Source organism: Carassius carassius, chromosome 16 (genome assembly GCF_963082965.1).
Source record: "Carassius carassius chromosome 16, fCarCar2.1, whole genome shotgun sequence".
NCBI classification, from domain to species: domain Eukaryota; kingdom Metazoa; phylum Chordata; class Actinopteri; order Cypriniformes; family Cyprinidae; genus Carassius; species Carassius carassius.
The window spans coordinates 30,042,523-30,061,091 of NC_081770.1; the positions used below are offsets into that span (position 1 = coordinate 30,042,523).

An 18,569-nucleotide genomic window follows, 5' to 3' on the forward strand; every position below is an offset into this window, starting at 1 on the left:
CTCGTCGCCGGTAGAAGTCCTCGACCAGTGTCCGATCCAAGATGTCCCGGGCCAGAACCCAGCTCCTCTCCTCTGGGCCATAGCCCTCCCAGTCCACAAGATATTGAAAGCCCCGACCCCTACGTCGGACATCTTGCAACTTCCGCACCGTATAGACCGGGGAGCCATCCACTAGACGGGGGGGAGGGGGGGTTGGGGCAGATGGAACAAGAGGGGAATGGAACACAGGTTTAACCCTGGAAACATGGAAAACAGGGTGCACCCGACCAAGCGTGGTAGGGAGCTTGAGCTGCACCGCCGCCGGACTCAGGACCTTGGTGATCCGGTATGGGCCAATGAACCTGGGTGCCAACTTGCGTGAGGCTACCCTGAGAGGCAGGTCCTTGGTGGAGAGGCATACCCGTTGACCACACACATAGTGGGGAGCAGGAGTCCGGTGACGGTCGGCCGCTGCTTTAGTCCGCCTACTAGCCTGGGCCAAGGCCGCCTTAGGCCTCTTCCAGGTGCGTCGACACCGTCGGACGAAGGCCAAAGCAGACGGGACCGCAGCTTCGGGTTCCTGTGTGGGAAACAAGGGAGGTTGATAACCGACAGAACACTGGAATGGGGACATACCTGTGGCAGAAGCCGGAAGGGAGTTATGGGCGTATTCTACCCAGGACAGCTGTTGACACCAGGAGCTTGGATTTTGGGATGCCAGGCAGCGAAGAGTACGTTCCAAATCCTGGTTTGCCCGCTCGGACTGCCCGTTGGTCTGGGGATGGAATCCTGAAGACAGACTCGTAGAGGCCCCGATCTGCCGACAGAACTCCCTCCAAAACCGAGAGACAAACTGGGGACCCCTATCAGAGACCACGTTGACCGGAAGACCATGAATCCGGAACATGTGATCAACCATCACCTGAGCAGTCTCTTTGGCTGAGGGGAGCTTGGGAAGGGGAATGAAATGGGCCGCCTTAGAGAAACGGTCCACCACCGTAAGAATGACGGTGTTACCCTTAGATTCCGGAAGGCCAGTGACAAAATCAAGGGCCAAATGTGACCAGGGGCGAGAAGGGATGGGCAACGGGTGGAGCAAACCAACGGGAGCGCATTGGAAGTCTTGTTCTGAGCGCACACCGAGCAGGCAGCCACGAACTGCCTGACATCCTTGGCCATAGATGGCCACCAGAATCGCTGGCGGATGGCAGCCAGCGACCTCCAGACTCCTGGATGACAAACCAGCCTGGACGAATGACCCCACTGGATGACTTCAGAGCGCAACTTGGTGGGAACAAACAGATTACCCGCTGGACCCCCCTTCGGCACAGGCCCCTTAAGTAGGGCCTCCTCTACTCGTCTCTCGATGTCCCAAGAGAGGGATGCCACCACCACCCCCTTGGGCAAGATGGTGTCTGCTGACTCCTCCCTCCCAGGAGCCTCGAAGAGACGAGAAAGAGCATCGGGCTTAACATTTTTGGACCCGGGCCTGTAAGACAGCGTGAAATTGAACCGGCCGAAGAAGAGGGCCCAGCGAGCCTGTCGGGAGCTCAGCCTCCTGGCTGAACGGATATACTCGAGGTTTTTGTGATCCGTCCAGACCAGGAAGGGCCGAGCTGCGCCCTCCAACCAGTGACGCTGGACTCAATTTATTTTTACAAGAAAATGAAAGTAAAATACCAATAACAAAATTGTAATTGTAAGGTTGAAATTGTAATTGGGGTAGGCTACATGAGAAGAATAGTGGTTATGGTCTTTGTTCAGTGTAAGGCATATATATTCAGATGCATTTCTAAATTATGTAGGCTAATGTCCCTGCCACTTTCTATAAGTTCTATCATATATTTTCTCTTCCTTTTCTTTAATGAATGCATATTTGATTTCAGTAATGATACTTTGGCCATGAATAAAAAAAATCATAATCACAATTACTTAATTTATTTTTAGTCCAGGCAAAGTAGCATTTTACGACAGACTAATTGTAAAATAATTTTTTTTTCAGCATAGATCATTTCTATGAGGTGCCCAGAACAACATACTAAAAGTCCAAAGAAATCCTAGTTGAGGAAATATGTTAATTTATCATCAATCCGAAATGTGTGCCAATAAGGCCAGGCAACAATACACCCCAATGGGGCTATTTTTTTTCCTTTACTCCTATCAAAATGAAACTTTACACAATGAAAGTACCCATGAAAAGTATTTATTTATTTTTTTTGTATTACAAGCTTCTTTGAAAATTAATTGTAATATGCAAATATTGGTTGTGTTGTTGCTGTCCTTAATGGCACACATTTCGGATTAATGATAAATTTACATATTTCCTCAAATAGGATTTCTAAGGACTTTTAGTATGTCGTTCTAGACAACTCATAGAAATGATCTATGCTGAAAAAAAATATTTTACAATTATTTTTATTTTTGTCTCCAAAATTAGTTAGTTTGCCTGGACTATTTGTTTTATTCTCAATTTTTACAAAAGAGCACGTCCTGCTGGGAAATCTGTTTGACGAATCATTTTATTTCTCATCGTGACGTTTCTCGAATGTTATTGCTAAGCTTGTCTTTCTGAGAGGTGGCGGTAATGCACCGTTAAGTTTGCCAACCGCCATAAAACACAAAAAGAAGTCTTTCTGAGAGTGTCTCATCTAACTTTGTTGAACTGATGGCAGTTATAATGTTTAAGCTGAAACCTCTATCTGGCACGGATCTGGTTCACAATCAGAAAACGTCTCAAAGATAGAAACGGAGTTACATGCACGCTTCACTGTTAATGTTATTTTTAAATAATTAGGCCAAAAATAACATTGCATTCAGTTAGGGAGAAAAGGAATGAAAACATAACCGGCATATTATTTGTTTTTACACTTATTTTCTTCTTTTTAGCATTTCTTTTTTTTTTGGCCATAAAGCACAGGCGGCTGTGTCTTCTATTGCTGATTAATGTAAAATAAACGCTAAAAAGAAAACTATTTTGTGAATGATGATCGCTGTCTCATTGGATACTATGAAAAATAGTGTTTAATAAACAGAAATGAATCTGCCGGTGGGGGCGGAGCCACAAATGCATGTGAGTTCACAATAGTATGTTCCCAGGCGGCAAGGAAGTCGACCGGAAGTTGAAGTCGGCCGTGTGCAACCATCTTGTAGCAGAACTTCACTTGCGTTAGCATTCCCATTGACTCCCATTCATTTTGGCGTCACTTTGACAGTGAATAACTTTACATCTGAGGCGTTTAAAGACTCCGTTTGTCCATTATTTATTTCTAAAGATACACGACAATGTATAAAGGGCTCCATTACCTTCTATGTTACATTATGGCCCCCTAGAAACAGTTTTTGTAAAAATAGGCTAACGATTGCGTCATAACCACTCGACTCTCTGTCGCATTACCGTACAGACAGGAGGAGAAGCTCGCAGGCAATTAACTTAATATGGCGTACTGGCGTTACATTTTAAAATACTATACAAAATAATTAATCAGAATACTTACTCCTGCTCACTCGCGCCAAAGAACTCCCCGCTCAAGCTCGTCGTCTCTGCAAGATTAACGATGGCAGTTTGCACGCACAGCTACTAGAAGATTTACATCTGTCAGACAGGTTGCTGACGTCATCAAGCTTAGTTTGAGTCTGCGCGTCAGAAACGGAAGTGCTAAAAAACGCTAAAAATGGGCTTCACTTGTCTCAATTGAGTTCCAATGGGGTCGCTGTGTCCATTTCTTTTACTGTCTATGTATGTTCCTGCACAACCGGAGGCTGCAGATTCAGGACCGCAGTTCTAGGACCCTAGTTTTTTGTGACAGCGCCACCTACCGTACTAGACGATATAGCGATGGCTGCAGTTTCAGGACCGCAGTTCTAGTACTGTAATGATGAGCCAGAGACGTTCGGATCCAAATGCAGCGCTTTATTAAAGAATGGTCAAACAGGCAGAAATCAGGAATGGCGTCAGGTGTGTCAGGGATAACCAGAGTCGAAACCAGAAACAAGCAGAGATCGGGGCAGGCAGCAGAGAATCAGAGTCGGAGTAATCAGTCCGAAGATCCAACACGGGAATGACAAAACACAGGGAGAAACGCTCGGAAATGTTAGACAGGCTAGACAAGACTTCGCATTGAGTGAGAGTGAGTGTGCTGCTTTTATGTGTGTGTGTAAATGAGGTGCAGGTGTGGCAAGGAAATTGGCTGATGAATGAGGTTCAGGTGTGGCAGGGTGATTGTGATGCAGTGACTCATGGGTAATGTAGTTCGGGTGTGGTGCAACAGTATTAGAGGTGCTAGTGTCCAAGTGACATCTGGTGGTTGATGGGTGGAATGGTCCTGAGTGGAGTGCCCTCTAATGAAGTTCATGGGCACTCCATCTAATAATCGTGACATAGCCCACCCCCAAAGGAGCGGCTTCCAGACGCTCAAAACAATCTAGGAGGGCGGTGGAGCGGAGGCGGAACAGGGGGAGGGATGGAGGGCCAGGTCCATGAGGAAGTGCAGCGGACTGGGGCAGAGCAGGTGGAACTGGAGCCCTTCCTGGGCCTAACTCAGGAAAACAGGAGCCCCTCCTGGGCCTGGCATAGGAAACAGGGGCCCGCCATGGGCTTAACTCGGGAACGGGAGCCCGCCATGGGCCTAACTCTGGAACAAGGGTCCACCAAGGCAGAGCAGGTGGCGTGGCAGCCCACCAGAGTGGAGCAGGTGGAGCAGGTGGAGCTGGAGCCCACCAGGGAGGAGTAGAGGACCACCACAGCTGAGAAGATGGGACAGAAGCCCACCAGGGCGGAGCAGAGGACCACCACAGCTGAGAAGACGGGACAGAAGCCAACCAGGACGGCGCAGAGGACCACCACAGCCGAGCAGACGGGACAGAAGCCCACCAGGGCAGTGCAGAGGACCACCACAGCCGAGCAGACGGGACAGAAGCCCACCAGGGCGGAGCAGAGGACCACCACAGCCGAGCAGACAGGACAGAAGCCCACCAGGGTGGAGCAGAGGACCACCACAGCCGAGCAGACGGGACAGAAGCCCACCAGGGCGGAGCAGAGGACCACCACAGCCGAGCAGACGGGACAGAAGCCCACCAGGGCGAAGCAGAGGACCACCACAGTGGAGTCGATGGCACCGGACCGCAAGTCTGCTCAGGTGGGACTGAAACAGAGAACATTGACAGGTTAATAGCGGCCTCCGTGGCCGTGATGAGATGGTAGCTGGCCTCCTTGGCCATTACAGGGCAGGCGGTTAGTTCATGGAGGACCTCCGTGGCCATGACAGGACAGACAGAGAGTTGGTGGATGGTCTCCGTAGCCCAGACCGGAATGAATGAGAGCTCATTGACGGCCTCCCTGGCCGTGACAGGATAGGACGAGAGCTCTGAGATGTGACGAGGCTCTGGGAGTTCGGCTGAGATGTGACGAGGCTCTGGTAGATCTTTGGTGATTTGATTGGGTTCATGAAGATCATTGATGACTTGACTTTGCTCATGAAGATCATTAATGACTTGACTTTGCTCATGAAGATCGTTGGTGACTTGACTTTGCTCATGAAGATCGTTGGTGACTTGACTTTGCTCATGAAGATCGTTGGTGACTTGACTTTGCTCATGAAAATCGTTGGGGACTTGACTTGGTTCCTGAGGATCAACTGTGACTTGACTTAGTTCATGGAGGTTAATGGTGACTTGACTTTGCTCATGAAGATCATTGATGACTTGACTTTGCTCATGAAGATCATTGATGACTTGACTTAGTTCACGGAGGTTAATGGTGACTTGACTTTGCTCATGAAGATCGTTGGTGACTTGATTTTGCTCATGAAAATCGTTGGTGACTTGACTTGGTTCCTGAGGATCAACTGTGACTTGACTTAGTTCACGGAGGTTAATGGTGACTTGACTTTGCTCATGAAGATCATTGATGACTTGACTTTGCTCATGAAGATCGTTGGTGACTTGACTTTGCTCATGAAGATCGTTGGTGACTTGACTTAGTTCACGGAGGTTAATGGTGACTTGACTTTGCTCATGAACGTTAATGTTGACTTGACTTTGCTCATGAAGGTTAATGGTGACTTGACTTTGCTCATGAAAATCGTTGGTGACTTGACTTGGTTCCTGAGGATCAACTGTGACTTGACTTAGTTCATGGAGGTTAATGGTGACTTGACTTTGCTCATGAAGATCATTGATGACTTGACTTTGCTCATGAAGATCATTGATGACTTGACTTAGTTCACGGAGGTTAATGATGACTTGACTTTGCTCATGAAGATCATTGATGACTTGACTTAGTTCACGGAGGTTAATGATGACCTGACTTTGCTCATGAAGATCATTGATGACTCTGTCTATGAAGATCACCAGTGACTAGCCTTGGCTCTGGAAAGTCCATGGTGACTAGCCTTGGCTCTGGAAAGTCCATGGTGACTAGCCCTGGCTCTGGAAAGTCCATGGTGACTAGCCCTGGCTCTGGAGAGTTCACTGGAACCTGACTCGGCTCTGGAGAGTTCACTGGAACCTGACTCGACTCTGGAGAGTTCACTGGAACCTGACTCGACTCTGGAGAGTTCACTGGAACCTGACTCGACTCTGGAGAGTTCACTGGAACCTGACTCGACTCTGCAGAGTTCACTGGAACCTGACTCGACTCTGCAGAGTTCACTGGAACCTGACTCGACTCTGCAGAGTTCACTGGAACCTGACTCGACTCTGCAGAGTTCACTGGAACCTGACTCGACTCTGCAGAGTTCACTGGAACCTGACTCGACTCTGCAGAGTTCACTGGAACCTGACTCGACTCTGCAGAGTTCACTGGAACCTGACTCGACTCTGCAGAGTTCACTGGAACCTGACTCGACTCTGCAGAGTTCACTGGAACCTGACTCGACTCTGCAGAGTTCACTGGAACCTGACTCGACTCTGCAGAGTTCACTGGAACCTGACTCGACTCTGCAGAGTTCACTGGAACCTGACTCGACTCTGCAGAGTTCACTGGAACCTGACTCGACTCTGGAGAGTTCACTGGAACCTGACTCGGCTCTGGAGAGTTCACTGGAACCTGACTCGGCTCTGGAGAGTTCATTTGAACCTGACTCGACTCATGAAATTTCACTGTTGTTTTACTTGACTTTTGGGTGTTAGTAGTGACTTGACCTGACTCTGGAAAGTCGACGGGGCTGGCGGCCATCTTGTGCAGTGTCGCTGGGCTGGTGGCCATCTTGTGCAGTGGCGCTGGGCTGGCGGCCATGACGTGAGTGAGTCAAGGGTCGTGTGCCTCTGCGACACCCACAGTAAATGTTGAGCCAACAATCAGCAGTGCATAGTCCATAAACTGACTAAGAGATGAGCGGGGACCCTCACTGATTACTCGTGACCTTAGTGGTTCATTTAGCCCATCACAAAAAAAGTCAATCAGCACAAAATCCGGCAGATCAGAGAAAAACGTGAGGCCTAAGTACTCTTGTACATAGTCCTCGAGTGATCCAGTGCCCTGCTTGGGGGCTAATAGGCTTGCCATCTCCATACCTGACCAGTGTCCACACAAAAAGCTGCTGGATCCTGAGTGGCGAAGTCTTCTGTAATGATGAGCCAGAGACGTTCGGATCAAAATGCAGCGCTTTATTAAAGAATGGTCAAACAGGCAGAAATCAGGAATGGCGTCAGGTGTGTCAGGGATAACCAGAGTCGAAACCAGAAACAAGCAGAGATCGGGGCAGGCAGCAGAGAATCAGAGTCGGAGTAATCAGTCCGAAGATCAAACACGGGAATGACAAAACACAGGGAGAAACGCTCGGAAATGTTAGACAGGCTAGACAAGACTTCGCATTGAGTGAGAGTGAGTGTGCTGCTTTTATGTGTGTGTGTAAATGAGGTGCAGGTGTGGCAAGGAAATTGGCTGATGAATGAGGTGCAGGTGTGGCAGGGTGATTGTGATGCAGTGACTCATGGGTAATGTAGTTCGGGTGTGGTGCAACAGTATGAGAGGTGCTAGTGTCCAAGTGACATCTGGTGGTTGATGGGTGGAATGGTCCTGAGTGGAGTGCCCTCTAATGAAGTTCATGGGCACTCCATCTAATAATCGTGACAAGTACCCTGTTGGTTTATTTTGCAGTCACGTTACTTTGTATATAACATCAATATATTAATCTCAGTACTATTTGTTTTTAAATGTGAATTTGATTCAAAATGCAGCAGAGGTTAACTAAGAGGTTGCTAAGTGTGCTTTGAGTCACAATTTTACATTTAAACATGAATTTACACAAAATATAAATGAAATATCAATTTTGTAAAATTGATGTATATCAATCACCGTCAGATTGCTGTCCACGTCGTCCATCTTTAATTAGTGTTGATCCAGTACGGTAGGTGGCGCTGTCACAAAAAAACTAGGGTCCTAAAGCTGCAGTCCCAGAACTGCGGCCCTGAAAGTGCAGCCTCCGGTTGTGCAGGAATACCCTTCTCTGTCAGTTTACAAATCCGTGGGAACGGATTGCAAAAGCATGCGCACCGATTATGAATTCGTGGGTACGGATTCAAAAACCGAGGGTACGGTTTACAAAATCTGAGCGCACGGATTGGAAATTCGTGGGCGCGGTTTGTTAATCCGTGGGCACGATTTATTAAACCGAGGGAACAGTTTATGAATTCGTGAGTACGGTTTATAAAATGAGGGGACGTATTGCAAAACCGTCACGGATTGATTTTTTTTCTCTTTACAGGTGACGTGCGGGGCTCCGTGGTATTGCAATGTAATAAAACACACTGGATGCAGACTGGTAGTGTACCTTGTTCTTTGAAGGTCTGTCATGACGCGCCTCCTCGTTTGATAGGGTGTCCGACATTTTTATTTTTTCCTCGGCGCACAAATATTTTAGCGGAAAGGCATTTTCGTCCACACGGATCTGGCGTTTTGGAAGAGTGAAACCGATGTTTTGAAAAAGGGTCCCAGAGTGGATATATTTGAAAACGCCGCCTTTGCTTCGTCTGGACGGCGAATCTGTACATTTTCTGAAAATATAACGTCATCAGCCCACGTCTCGCCCTAGTCAAACACCACTATATAACGTAACAGCAACAAAAACATGAACAAACACTGAACGATTGTATTTTTTATTAACTAACATTAACACGGATTAATAAATGTATTGTTCCATGTTCGTTTGTGTACCACGCCAAAGAATATAGAAGCCCAAGAGATGAAACTCTGTTGTGTTATGGGTAACAGTCTGTAGATGGCGCTGCGGAGGCACGGCCGCGATTATGGACTGAAAGCTGCTGAAATCGTTAGAGCCAGTTTGAGTGTAGAGGTTTTGATGTTTGTTTTTAGAAATCTATACAAAACTTGAAATGGCTAGTAGCTGGCTAGCAAGTAGCTGGCTAGTAGTACACTAGTTTCCAAAAGATGGTCAGAGTTATTTTTTGTTCATGTGTGCATTTGCTAGATTATACACCTTTTTGACTAATGCTTCCATTCTATGTCAATGCCTCTTCTCTCACAAAAAGAAAAAAAAAATACAAACAAACTTCTCATACACAAATGCACACACAATAGATGGTGGTGTCTGATTAATTACTGAGATCTTATGGCACCACTTCCATTTTAGTACTGTTTATAGTTCATGTGTGCACTTGCTAGATTGCACATCTTTTTTTGTACCTTTCCACCTGTAATAGGACATTCACAGATTGTTTTTGTTCTTGCCATTGAAACGTTCACTGTGTGCACTTTCACTGAAGATGTTGAAAAACAAGTTGTTAATATTTTTGTGATATTCTTGTTAAAGGTGAACTGTCTTTAGAAATGCTCATTTATAATTTTATTTATTTATTTTTCCTAATCATATATATATGGTGATGGTGATGTTCACTAATGTCAAAATCAACATTTGAATAAATCTTATTACTGTGTGTCTGCCTATATATATTATTTCATGAATTTCTGTTATTCATATAACAAGGAAAATGCATAATAGAACATAAATATTGATAGATTAAAGGTTTGCAATAATTTTATAATTGTATCTTTGCAAACCGTAAGTGGTAGGCTAATGAAGCCGATTCGGTGGGGGACATACCCTTACAAAAAAGTGCTATAGGAATCTTATATTATATAGGAATCAAAATATTATAGTAATCTTATAGGAATACTAGGCCTATAGTAATCTGGGACATACTACAGAAGTACGATAAGACTACTATAGAAATACTATAGCAGCTTTAAAATATTATAGAGGTATTACAGAACATCACAGAAGTATGTTATGTTCTGTAATACCTCTACAATATCCTAGAGCCGCTATAGTATTTCTATAGTAGTCTTATAGTACTTCTATAGTAATATTTTGTCCCAAAATACTATTTTCCTAAGGGTAATTAGGCCATGCATAACCAACACATATACGTATATTTTCTGTCATTTAACGTCGGTCATCCTCATTAATGTATTTTAAATTGTTTTCATATTTAGATATGATTCTTGTTATGTTAAGTTTTTCAGTGCCATTGACTCCCATTATTTCTCGGCGTTTTCCTTCAGTTTTCAGTCCATGATGGCGGCCATGGCTGGACTGGCCATTGGGCATACCGGGCATTTGCCCGGTGGTCCGACGTGCTTTTTGGGCCGATATCTCATACTCATAAATTTTGTACATCGGCCGCCCATTCATTTTGTTTTGTTTTGCTTAATTGGCGGCGCTGGGTTTGTGCCGGTGTAATGCATTGGTCAAAGTCAGTCAGTGTTAGTTTTTTTTTCTGACAGCCCAGCCCATGAAACACGTAGATCAGCGGCCCATTGGCTCTTTTCTTGATTGACACTGGGCTGGCCCAATCACAACTTTAAACGAGTGAGCGAGCGGCAGCAGTGTCAGTGTGTATCTGTAAAAAAAGATGGAGAAGAAACGCAAGGAATGTGCAGATAAATAGCGTGAAAAAATAGAACCAGGCCCTTAAAGCAGACAATGTAAACTGTGTCAAAATATATGTTTTCTGACCTTCATCAGCTCCTGTGGCAGATGATGATAGTGAGGATGGAGGATCAGGAGAGAGATGAGAAAGTTTAGAGCCTGCGGTAAGCATAACTACTTTCAAAACACTTAGGCCATGTCATGAGTGTAGATTATTTCCACATCTGCATAGTTGACGATTACCGCAATTCACTAGAAATTTAATAAGAGGCGTTTGTAAACCATGTTTTCCGCCAAAATAAAAGCTTGATGCAGTTTGCGTCAAAATAAAAGATCATGTGCTTATCTCTTTCAAGTATAGAAATTGGTACAACTAATTAAGAAAGTTTCCTTTATTTTTTTGTGCATTTGTTTTACAAAATATGGCTATTACTGTCATTGGATTAATATTATAACTATTATTATGTATAGGTGTAATGTAAATAGACACTGTAACTAAAAGAGGTTTGAATTTTTCTTTGTTTAATTTGCACACTGAATATGGGTTGGAGCTTTTAATTTTGAACTCTCAAAGTGCACCAGATTAATGAATTTAACATTAAAATGCACAAAATTTTCTCACGGGGGGGCATGCCCCCGAACCCCCCTACAAGGACCGAGGACACACCACCATAGTTTTAACAAAACTCCTGTAAGAAACACTGGTATTGCTATGCCAGAGCCGCTTATAGCTTGTTTTAGGATTCACCGCTGTGGAGTATAGTTCAACTGTATTAATAAATATAAAATTTTGACTTATTTCATCTGTTAACTCTCACTCGTTCCTATACTCACTCATTACATGGCATTAGTGGTTTTAATGAATAGGAGTTAGTATGCATATAATTAAGGGCGTGCAAAGATGGGTGGTTTTTATGATCATATAGTGGGCCGGTCTGGGCAAAAATGCCTGGGCCGACTTTTTGTCCCAGTCCAGCCCTGATGGCGGCCGCGCCGTCACGTCATGGGGGCAACTGTTGCTATGGAGCGTTCTATTGAGTTTTGCCTCTTGGGCTTCTATACTCTTTAGGTATTTCTCAATACCAAGTTTGCAGAGTCTGGACTTCCATCCTTCCGAGTTTGGACTTGCCAAGTTCGACTCAGTCGAACAAATGGATTCTACAAATGGAACGGCAGCGTACTTGATAGCGTCACTCAGCATGCAATAGGCCTGCATGCTTTACTTGAATTAACTTCTTTTTTATTTTCAATATATTAAATACATTAGTATTAAAAAACTAATATGTACCTACTCTATTTTCACTTTATATGTATAATGAAATTGAATATAATATTAAACAACTGCCTATTTTTTAACATTACTACTGTGATTATATTTACGTCATTTAAAATAAAATATGTGGAAACAACTGCCTTTTTTCATTAAGAACAATCTAGCAATAAACCCACTCAGCTACAATTTAAATAAAAAGCGGGAAAATGGTTGAAAGGTGCACTGTAAAAAGAATACTGTGAAATTTACAGTAACTTGCTGGCAGCAATTAGCTAGTAAGTTGCTGTAGTTCATTTCACAGTATGCTTACTTTAAACTTAATTGCAGTAACTTTAAAAATACTGTAAACTTTTTTACAGTAATAATCACAGTACTGTGTTTCATCGCCTCATATATTTTACTACTGTAATAAGGATTACAGCATTAATTTTGTGTACTGTAAAATGAAGACACTGTTTTTGCCACAAAAATTCCATTTATTTATAACTTTTCACACTTTTAATTTCTAAATTCATAAAATAAAAATAGCATAGCAAAAAAAAATCTTCAAAAGGTAAACATTTTTCTGTTAACATTTCATTTCGTTTTGTATACAACAACACTTTTCTGAACATACAAATCAATCCTGTTCAAATGTATTAAAATGTTCGGTTAAAATTAGAATGTATAAAAGGCAAATTAAATTATTTAAAAACAGCAGGATTTCAAACAGAGAATTTGGTCCCTGAATGTTGTTTTTCTCCCAGAACTGTATTTTTCTTCAGAAACGGGCCTGAATTAGTCAATTTCCTGGGCTGGAGTCTTCTACCCTGCAGTGGAAGAAATTAATTATTAATGGAAAGGTTTATAAGCAAGACAGATGGGTTGATAACAATACTGTATATAAAAGTTTGATTGGATCATTTGATTTAGCCAATCAACGTGTAATACAACATGTAATACAATGTCCACTTCTCTATAAACCAAAACTCTTACTTAAAACACACATACAACAGTAGGGCCTGGAGAGAAAAATCGATTCACCTAGCTATTGCATAGATTCTAAAATAGTTTTTTTAATTTTTTTATTACAGAATCTAAAATCTATGTCCTTGCTTGTAGATGAGGTTGACAGAAGTTAGCCACTTTCGTTCCAAGAGAGGATGAAATGTGTCGTTATCTATGAGTATTAAAGTGTCGTAACATCCAGAGTGTACATGTAGAAGAGACATGAGACTGAACACACTGAAAAGCCTTTGCCCTGCTTAGATGCTGAGAGAGAGATTATACAAGAAATTATACAGTCCATTGGCTGAGGGCTGAGGGAACGCTGGCGCGTTTTGGCTGCCGCTCCTCTCTCTCCCGTTTTTGTTTGTCTGTTTCTAAATATTAGACAACGGTTTTTGGAGCTTTTGAGCACTTGAAGTTTGAAGAAGTTTGAAGATTGTATGAAGATTGTATAACCTTTCGAACTGCTGAACCACGATGTGCGTTTTAGTTTCACCTGTTGGCCTATTGTTCCTAATTTTAAACGTCTGTTGCTGGAACAAACTTTCCTGGTGCCCTCCTCTGGATCTACACTTCTGCGAGGTTGCTATTGGTGTGGATTCCTCCCGCATGGCGCTAAGGTACACTGTTTGCCAACTGTTGACATTGAAAAGGAACTTTTATTTAGCACACGATACCTATGCTAACTGTGATGATGTTGGAATACTTCGGCGTAAGCGCTACTTACATCGCTCTTCAAGGCGCAGTGTTATATGTTCCTCATCTGATGCTGTTTCCTATCCTACATTTCTTCGTAAACATCAAAGGTCGGTGTATAAACCTGTTGGGATTAACAATAACAACTTGACTGTGCTAACATACAAAGAGCATCCACGGGAGGTTTCAGAGTCCCCGTGCTTGTTGAAATCTGCTATTTTTAATGCTCGCTCTGTCAACAATAAAGCGGTGGCTTTATCTGACATCATTCTGGGAGAAAATCTTGACTTTTTAAGTGTAGTCGAAACATGGCACAAACATTCGGACGGTCTTCTTTTTAATGAACTCACTCCTGCTGGTTATAGGTTATTAGATCTCCCGCGATCTACTGGCAGAGGTGGTGGCATTATTGTTCTGTACAATCAGAAATTCAATTTAAGACCCGTTGCTGTTCCACTGTTCTCTTCATTTGAATGTCTTGTTTTAACTGTTTCTGAGTGTTATTCAACTGCCATAACTACAGTCTACCGGCCTCCTAAAGCAAACAAAGACTTTCTATCTGAGTTTGCGGATCTGCTGTCACATCTGTGCCTTAAATTTGAGAGAACTCTTTTTTGGGGGGATTTTAATATCCAGATGGACAAAAAAGACTCTGCATTAACAAAGGACTTCTTGTCCTTGCTGGAGTGCATTGGTTTAAATCAATTTGTTGACTGTATTACACATAACAAAGGTCATATTTTAGATCTAGTGATATCAAATGGGTCTTTTGTGTCTGGGATGTCTGCTACTGATTTAGGATTGTCTGATCATCTGGCAATCTTTTTTGATATGCATATACCTGTTGCTAACACTGCCTCCTCTCGTATTTTGACTTATCGGAAGTGGAGATCAGTTGATCCTTCTAATTTCTCTGTTTTTATTGACTCTTCATTAAGTTGTTTTACTCCATCTGACCCTCTGGAGAAAAGGGTTTCTATGTTAAATTCAGCTCTCCTATCTGGCCTGGATTTATTTGCTCCTCAGAAGTCACGCTCTGTTTCATTCGTACGTCCCGCTCCTTGGTATAATGAGGACTTACGTATGATGAAAACATCTTGTCGCAGAGTGGAGCGTAGGTGGCGTATCTCAGGTCTGACCGTCCATTATCAAATGTGGAAAGATTGCTTACAAGCATATAAGGCTGGAATTGTGTCTGCCAGATCTGACTATTTTTCTAAAATGATTGATGACAATCAGGGTAATTCTAGACAACTTTTTAATTCAATGAACAAATTGTTGAATCATAAAACTGTCTCTCATGTTACTGCTTCTGATCATCTCTGTAATAAGTTTCTGGATTTTTTTGTCACCAAAGTTGAAAATGTCCGTAGAGATTTTTGTACCTCTACTTTACTGTCTTCTGCTGTTCATATTCCTTCTTATTCTGGTACTAAGTTGTCTAAATTCTGTACAATAGACTCATATTGTCTTTTAGCAGAGGTTTCAAAAATGAAAGCAGCCACTTCTTTACTAGATCCCATACCATTTGGTCTGTTTAAATCATGTTTTGCTTCTTTGTGTCCCTTTGTTCTGAGCATTATAAATGACTCTCTGTGTACTGGGGTTGTACCAACAGCGTTTAAAACCGCTGCAATTACCCCAGTGCCTAAAAAGTCAAATATTGACTATGAGAACTTCACTAATTTCCGTCCCATATCTAATCTCCCTTTTTTTGCTAAACTTTTGGAACGAGTGGTTGCTTCTCAGTTGATTTCTCATTTAACTCAGAACAATCTCTTTGAACCTCTGCAATCAGGCTTTCGTAAATTACATAGTACAGAAACAGCTCTGGTTAGGGTCACCAATGACCTGTTAATCGCCTCAGATTCTGGCTGTCTTTCAGTTTTAATCCTACTTGATCTCAGTGCCGATTTTGACACTGTTGATCACTCAATTTTAATTACTCGTCTTTAAACAGTTTTTGGGGTTTCAAATACTGCTCTTAATTGGTTTAAGTCCTACCTTTTTGATCGGAAGCAGTTCGTTGCCATGGGTGGATTTAGATCTGAGGTTAATGTTGTGCAGTCTGGTGTCCCACAGGGGTCAATTTTGGGCCCTCTTCTTTTTAATATTTATGTCTATCCTCTTGGCCAGCTTTTGAGATCTCTTGGTCTAAAATTCCACTTCTATGCAGATGATACCCAGATCTATATTCATTTTAGACCTAATGAAATTGTGCCTGTTAATTTTCTTTCTGAGTGTATTTCTAGGATGAAGGAATGGATGACGGATAATTTTCTTTGTCTTAACAGTGAAAAGACTGAGATTATGCTTGTTGGTTCACCCTACCATCTACGCAAATCAGAGCCGGTTGTTCTAACTCTTGATGGCTCAAATGTGGAGTTTCAAACAAAATTGAGGAATCTAGGAGTAATTTTTGATGCCAATCTTACGTTTGAGCCACATGTTCTGAATACTGTTAAAATTTCATTCTTCCATCTTAGAAATATTGCCAGATTGCGTCCAATGCTATCGTTTACTGTTGCTGAGAGATTGATAAACACTTTTGTGTTTTCCCGTATTGATTACTGTAATGCCTTGTTAGCTGGCGTGTCAAAAGCTACCTTAAACAGAATGCAGGTTTTACAAAATTCAGCTGCCAGAATCCTTACTAGAACTAATATACATGATCATATTACTCCCGTTTTGGAGTCTTTGCACTGGCTTCCCATTAGGTTTAGGGTGGACTTCAAAATTTTGATGCTCACTTACAAGGCACTGCATGGTTTAGCACCGCAATACTTGACCGAGCTTTTAACTCCATATACTCCAAAACGTGATCTTCGTTCTTCGGAATCTGGTCTTTTAACTGTTCCTTCAACTCGTTTAAAATCAATGGGAGACAGGGCTTTTTCTTCATTAGCTCCAAAACTTTGGAATTCTCTACCGATTGAGATTAGGCAAGCTAAATCTTTTGGTATTTTCAAATCACAGCTTAAAACTCATTTTTTTAGGTTTGCTTTTAATTGATCTATTGTCTTTTATGTTTATTTTACAGTGTATTATGTCTAGTTGTGTGCCGTATTTTCTTTCTTTGTTGTTTTAATTGTTTCTGTACAGCTCTTTGAGATGTACATTTAAAGGCGCTATAGAAAATAAAGGTTATTATTATTATTATTACAAGAGAGATGCACGATTCATCTTCAAAGACTGTGATCTCGGTCATCGCGACCTTTCAATTTGTCTGTCTCCTAAACTTTGACAAAATCATATCGCAACATTCATAGACGTTAGTCATGAAACAGCTTCACAAATGGTCTTTTAAATAAATATTTTAAGTTTTGATATTTCATATGATCATTACAGTGAGCACAATAATGGAAGTGTGAAGAGTAGAGATGGTAATTTTGAGTAATTTAGAAGTCAAGTACTCTAAAAACCAAGTACTTTATTTCATGGTGAGTTAAAATAAAAGTTTGATGTTTAAAAATTACACAACAGTCCATATAAACCTAAATAAACACTTTGAGAAGTATTTTACTAATCAGGTAGGTGGTTAAAGAATGAATACTCAAATATTTGTTCCCATTCCTAGTCAAAAATATATCAACAACAAATAAGTGCTTACCTCTGGATAAATTCTAATGTAGTGGCTGCCTCCGCAGGATATTCCATGTTAAATATATAGTATGATGCAAAAAGCACAGCCAGAGCAGAAGTGAATTCGGAACGCTCACTCAGTTGGATTTGGTTGGAGAACTCTGCCCTCGATGGAAAGCATCCACCTATTTGCCCCCTGATTGGACTCTCATAAAAAAATTAAGTTGAGATTGCACAGCATTCAATCTGATATGGTTTACTGTTTGGCAAAAAAACTTTGCTACACAGTTTACTTTCATAACATCCTCTAATGCACAGCCAGGTAGTGAGCCTGCACATGTATGCACATGTATGCACAGTGCAGAATTTGTGCACTTCATTTAATAAAAATCTAGGTGTCTGTAAAGTCCTGATCATGTAACACAATACTGAAAACATGGATTACACATGATGAGTAAGTGTGACCTTTTAAAATGAAGTTTTGAAAGCATTTTGCCTTTATACATGCATTGACCTCATTTTTTCTATTGGATCAGTGACAACTAGAGATTTTTGGAATCTAAGTGCAAAATGACCGTAAAACCTTTATCACACACAGTGAATCGATACAAATATACTTAACACTTAAAGGGATAGTTCACTCTCAAATTAAAATTTGATATGTTTTAGCTTACCTCAAGGACATCCAAGATGTAGGTTTCTTTGTTTCCTCAGTATTTCCCATTTTGATATTTTTAGGTCCAACCGTTCTTGTCTGTGACTCACATAATGGATGTCTATGGTCACCACCTCAAAGAGCATGCACAGTGGAGTCAAAATTAAACAATTCCCCATCATAAGTACACATTGATGACCTAAGACACGAAACGAGCGGTTTGTGTAAGAAAACATAGAGTATTTATATTGCCTTTACCTCTTGTACACAACCGCGTCCAACTGATCCGAGTGCGCGAGTGCTTCCCGATGTGACGTGCACCCGCGCTCTGGCTTTAGTCTGTGCAAGCGCGGAAAGCCACGGATGTGATCTCTCGCGTGTAGTTGTTCCATTCGTGACAACATATGCTTTCCACTTCTGTTGGCATCTCACAACACTTGCTACTAAAACACCACCAATTTTGAAGAGATCTCTGTCTCTGAGGCTTGAAGACGTGCTGCTGCAGCGG

General features: G+C 42.2%; 1 protein-coding gene across 1 annotated transcript in view; it reads right to left on the bottom strand.

Moving 5' to 3' along the window:
* Positions 1-18,569, bottom strand: part of LOC132160095 (NACHT, LRR and PYD domains-containing protein 12-like) — a 164,102-nt gene that overhangs the window by 90,573 nt on the left and 54,960 nt on the right. The gene's annotated exons all lie outside the window — the stretch shown is intronic.